The sequence below is a fragment of the Staurois parvus genome, unplaced genomic scaffold (genome assembly GCF_062004578.1).
Source record: "Staurois parvus isolate SC_StPar_1 unplaced genomic scaffold, SC_StPar_1.0 ptg001743l, whole genome shotgun sequence".
Taxonomy (NCBI): domain Eukaryota; kingdom Metazoa; phylum Chordata; class Amphibia; order Anura; family Ranidae; genus Staurois; species Staurois parvus.
In genome coordinates, this window is record NW_028319539.1 from 213,208 (window position 1) to 219,207 (window position 6,000).

Sequence of the window (6,000 nt, forward strand, 5' to 3'; positions counted from 1 at the left end):
TGGAAGTGTTTGGACTGGAAGAGGGGTGAAAGTGTCCGGACTGGAAGAGGGGTGAAAGTGTCCGGACAGGAAGGGGGTGAAAGTGTCCGGACAGGAAGGGGGTGAAAGTGTCCGGACTGGAAGGGGGGGAAAGTGTCCGGACTGGAAGGGGGTGAAAGTGTCCGGACTGGAAGGGGGTGAAAGTGTCCGGACTGGAAGGGGGTGAAAGTGTCCGGACTGGAAGGGGGTGAAAGTGTCCGGACAGGAAGGGGGTGGAAGTGTCCGGACTGGAAGGGGGGGAAAGTGTCTGGACTGGAAGGGGGGGAAAGTGTCTGGACTGGAAGGGGGGGAAAGTGTCTGGACTGGAAGGGGGGGGAAAGTGTCTGGACTGGAAGGGGGGAAAGTGTCTGGACTGGAAGGGGGGGGAAAGTGTCTGGACTGGAAGGGGGGGGAAAGTGTCCGGACTGGAAGGGGGGGAAAGTGTCTGGACTGGAAGGGGGGGGAAAGTGTCCAGACTGGAAGGGGGGGAAAGTGTCCAGACTGGAAGGGGGTGAAAGTGTCCAGACTGGAAGGGGGTGAAAGTGTCCAGACTGGAAGGGGGGAAAGTGTCCGGACTGGAAGGGGGTGAAAGTGTCCGGACTGGAATTGGGTGAAAGTGTCCGGACTGGAATTGGGTGAAAGTGTCCGGACTGGAATTGGGTGAAAGTGTCCGGACTGGAAGGGGGGGAAAAGTGTCCGGACTGGAAGGGGGGGGGGAAGTGTCCGGACTGGAAGTGGGTGAAAGTGTCCGGTCTGGAAGGGGGTGAAAGTGTCCGGACTGCAATGGGTGAAAGTGTCCAGACAGGAAGGGGGGGAAAGTGTCCAGACAGGAAGGGGGGGAAAGTGTCCGGACTGGAATGGGTGAAAGTGTCTGGACTGGAAGGGGTCCTCTGGAGGGTGAGGGGTTAACATCCATTTCTTTGAACTGATGAAAAATGGAATGTCCGTGTGAAGGGACCCTTGACGTCCATAGTCTGGGCATAGGTGCAGCTTAACCAGTTCTAAAGGACGGCTACAGCACAGTTGTCTGGTTCTGGTTGTCAGCTGTTCACGTCATATGGTAAACGGCCAATCATGGCGGTCCTTTGACACAGCAGATCACTGCGTAAATACAGTTGCCAGTTATCAGCTGCACTTTCCTGACACTGTCACAGCGTGAGGAAAGTAGTGCCGAGAACGGGCAATTGTCAGTGAAAGGATCGGCACTGATCATCAGTGCCCTGATAATCAGTGCCCATCAGTGCTGCCCTACCTGTGCCCATCAGTGCTGCCCTACCTGTGCCCTGCAGTGCCACCCACCTGTGCCCTGCAGTGCCAGCCATGCAGTGCCACCCACCTGTGCCCATCAGTGCTGCCCTACCTGTGGCCTGCAGTGCCACCCAGCACTGCCACCCACCTGTGCCCATCAGTTCCACCCACCTGTGCCCTGCACTGCCACCCACCTGTTCCCATCAGTGCCACCCATCATTGCTGCCCAGCAGTGCCTCCCATCAGTGCCCGGCAGTGCTGCCCATCAGTGCTGCCCATCAGTGCCCAGCATTGCTACCCATCAGTGCTGTCTATCAGTGCAGCACCTATCAATGCCGCCTATCACTGCCTCCTATCAGTGCCCATCAGAGCTGCCTATCTGTGCCACCTCATCAGTGCCCATCAGTACTGCCTATCAGTACCCATCAGTACTGCCTATCAGTGCCCATCAATGCTGCCTATCAGTGCCCATCAGTGTTTCCTCATCAGTGCCCATCAATGCTGCCTATCAGTGCCCATCAGTGTTTCCTCATCAGTGCCCATCAGTGCTGCCTATCACTGCCCATCAGTACTGCCTATCAGTGCCCATCAGTGTTTCCTCATCAGTGCCCATCAATGCTGCCTATCAGTGCCCATCAGTGTTTCCTCATCAGTGCAACCTCATCAATACACATCAGTGAAGGAGAAAAATTACCTGATTGCAAAATTTTATAATAGAAACGAAGAAAAACTTTTTTTTGTTTGTAGCGCAAAAAATAAAACCCCCACAGGGACTAAATACCACCAAAAGAAAGCTCTATTTGTGTGAAAAAAATTATAAAAATTTAATATGGGTACAGTGTTGCATGACTGCGCAATTGTCATTCAAAGTGCAACTGAAAGCTGAAAATTGGCCTGGGTAGGAAGGGGGTAGAAGTGCCCGGTAGACAAGGGGTTGGAAACCTAGTTTACCGACCTGACAGATCCAACATACACTGCACTGTATCAGGATATTATACGTTGTATGTAAGTGTGTAACATTCCTAATATGTTACATTGTTTCTTCTAGATTCCTATGAGGTTTCTCCCTTTTGATGACAACCAATGGGCTGCCTTGGAACGTAGGATCCACAGTTTCCCTCCTTTGCTGGACGTGATTTGTAGATCGTAAATATTGGGACATGATGCATATCCCGTGTGAAGGTTTAGACGTGTTATATGACCGTTCATATGTTACACATGGACTTGAGAAAAGGCGCGGGGTTCAACCAGAACAATTGCTTGCATACGCTAACGCACAGCTCCCCGAGTCATAAAACAAGAAGACGTATATTGATACATGGAGTGCGGCTGCCATTTAATATCTCTTGACTGAAGACTGCAATTATTTTACTCACAAGGAATAAATTGGTAGTTTTTTACTAAATGTCTTTCTTAATTTATTATTTGACTAAATGGCTAAAAAAAAAAAGGATTGTAAACATGTTTTCATTATTTTTGCATTTATTCAGAAAAAAAAAGAAATGTTACATATTGATATTTATCATTCTGCTGTTGAGCCAGCAGGCGGAGCTGTAGTTTCATTTTTACATTTTTTAGACTTTTCATTTGCTTCTTTGATGTAAATCCCGTTGCTTACAGAAATCAATAGCTTAAGCTTTTTGACAAACACAACTTAAATAGTCACAAGGAATAGTTGGTAGTTTTGTAATAAATATCTTTCTTAATTTATTATTTGAATAAATGGGCAGAAAAGGGTTTTAAACATATTTTTTTTTTTTGTGTTTATACAGAAAATAATTAAATATTACATATTAAGCTTTCTTACAAACAAAACTGAAATAGTCACAAGGAATAGTTTGTAGTTTTTGTAATAAATGTCTTTCTTAATTTATTGTTTGACTAAATGGCTAAAAAAAAGATTTTAAACATGTTTTCATTATTTTTGTGTTTATTCAGAAAAAAAGAAATATTACATGTTAAGCTTTCTTACAAACAAAACTGAAATAGTCACAAGGAGTAATTGGTAGTTTTTGTAATAAATATCTTTCTTAATTTATTGTTTGCCTAAATGGCTATAAAAAGGATATTAAAGATATTTATTTTTATTTGTGTTTTTTCAGGAAAAAAAATTATGTTAATATTTATCATTCTGCTTTTGAGCCAGCAGGTGGCGCTGTAGGTTACGTTTTATATTTTTAGACTCTCCATTTGCTTCTTTGATGTAAATCTTGTTGCTTACAGAAATCAATAGCTTAAGCTTTTTTACAAACAACGCTGAAATAGTCACAAGGAATAGTTGATAGTTTTGTAATAAATATCTTTCTTAATTTATTATTTGAACAAATGGCCAAAAAAGGATTTTAAACATATTCATTATTTTTTTGTGTTTATTCAGGAAAACAATTAGGTTAATATTTATCATTCTGCTTTTGAGCCAGCAGGTGGAGCTGTAGTTTCATTTTTAAATTTTTTAGACTTTTCATTTGCTTCTTTGATGTAAATCCCGTTGCTTACAGAAATCAATAGCTTAAGCTTTTTGACAAACACAACTTAAATAGTCACAAGGAATAATCGGTTATTTTGTGCTAAATATCTTTCTTAATCTATTGTTTGACTAAATGGCTAAAAAGAGGATTTTAAACATGTTTTCATTATTTTTGTGTTTATTCAGAAAAAAAAGAAATATTACATATTAAGCTTTCTTCCAAACAAAACTGAAATAGTCACAAGGAATAATTGGTAGTTTTTGTAATAAATATCTTTCTTAATTTATTATTTGACTAAATGGCTATAAAACATTTTAAAGATATTTATTTTTATTTGTGTTTTTTCAGGAAAAAAAATATTGTGTTAATATCTATCATTCTGCTTTTGAGCCAGCAGGCGGAGCTGTAGGTTCATTTTCATATTTTAGATTTTCCATTTGCTTCTTTGATGTAAATCCCATTGCTTACAGAAATCAAAAGCTTAAGCTTTTTGACAAACACAACTGAAATAGTCACAAGGAATAGTTGATAGTTTTGTAATAAATATCTTTCTTAATTTATTATTTGAACAAATGGCCAAAAAAGGATTTTAAACATATTCATTATTTTTTTGTGTTTATTCAGGAAAACAATTACGTTAATATTTATCATTCTGCTTTTGAGCCAGCAGGTGGAGTTATAGGTTAATTTTCATATTTTAGATTTTCCATTTGCGCCTTTGATGTAAATCCCATTGCTTACAGAAATCAATAGCTTAAGCTTTTTGACAAACACAACTGAAATAGTCACAAGGGATAATTGGTAATTTTCTACTAAATACCTTTCTTAATTTATTATTTGAATAAATGGGCAGAAAAGGGTTTTAAACATATTATTTTTTTGTGTGTTTATTCAGAAAATAATTAAATATTACATATTAAGCTTTCTTACAAACAAAACTGAAATAGTCACAAGGAATAGTTGGTAGTTTTGTAATAAATGTCTTTCTTAATTTATTGTTTGACTAAATGGCTAAAAAAAAGGATTTTAAACATGTATTCAATATTTTTTTCTGTTTTTTCAGAAAAAAAAAATGTTAATATTTATCATTCTGCTTTTGAGCCAACAGGTGGAGCTGTAGGTTCATTTTCACATTTGTAGTCTTTCCATTTGCTTCTTTGATGTAAATCCCGTTGCTTACAGAAATCAATAGCTTAAGCTTTTTTTTTACAAACAAAGCTGAAATGATCACAAGGAATAATTGGTTGTTTTGTACTAAATGTCTTTCTTAATTTATTGTTTGAATAAATGGCTAAAAATGGATTTTAAACATATTCATTATTTTTTTGTGTTTATTCAGGAAAAAAAAAGAAATGTTACATGTTAATATTTACCATTCTGCTGTTGAGCCAGCAGGTGGAGCTGTAGGTTACTTTTCACATTTTTAGACTTTCCATTTGCTTCTTTGATGTAAATCCTGTTGCTTACAGAAATCAATAGCTTAAGCTTTTTTTTACAAACAAAACTGAAATGATCACAAGGAATAATTGGTTGTTTTGTACTAAATGTCTTGCTTAATTTATTGTTTGAATAAATGGCTATAAAAAGAATTTTAAACATGTATTCAATATTTTTTTGTATTCATTCAGAAAAAAATAAATATTACATGTTAATACTTACTGTCAGGAATGGATTCACCACTGGTGGTGGGACTCACCTGCCGTGTGGGCTGCAGTACCAGGGCTGGCCAGCGGGTGCTCTCAGCAACCAAAAGCTCACTCCTGCAGTCAGCCATCAGCTGAAGCTGATTGCAGGAGGTGTATTTAAGCAGGACCAGGCCTGTGATCAGGGCCTTGGTGTATTGTTTCCCATGAGACCCTGTACCTGGTATCCTGTTTTCCTGTTCTGCTGACTATCTGATTTGTTGCCGACCCTGCCTGATCCTGACCTCTGCTGACTTCTCCTGCTTGATCCCTGGCTTGCCTGACCATCCTTCTGCCTGATCCTCTGTACCGCGCTGCCCGGGAGTTACTGAACCCGGCTTGTGACCCTGACTATTCTCTGCCTGCTCCTCCAGTACCTTGCTGCCCGCACGTTGCTGACCTGGCCTGCCTGACTACGCCTGACACTACCCAGACGATCCATCCATCCCGCACGGATCTGTCCCTGTTACCAGGTCTGTCAGCCTCTTCACGTCAGGCTTTCCCACGGTACATACCATCGGCGGACCCCTCTACCACAATTGGGTGCACTCAGGGGCCGCGACCTGGTCTCAGTCCTGCGCCAA

The 6,000-nt window shown here is 40.7% G+C and overlaps 1 protein-coding gene across 1 annotated transcript in view; it reads left to right on the forward strand.

Moving 5' to 3' along the window:
• LOC149434534 (uncharacterized) overlaps nt 1-5,323 on the forward strand; it is a 103,402-nt gene extending 98,079 nt beyond the window's left edge. The window contains exon 23 of the mRNA XM_089663670.1: nt 2,315-5,323. The gene's annotated coding sequence lies outside the window, so the exon portion shown is untranslated. The remainder of the gene's footprint in view (nt 1-2,314) is intronic.
• Nucleotides 5,324-6,000: the final 677 nt, after the last annotated feature.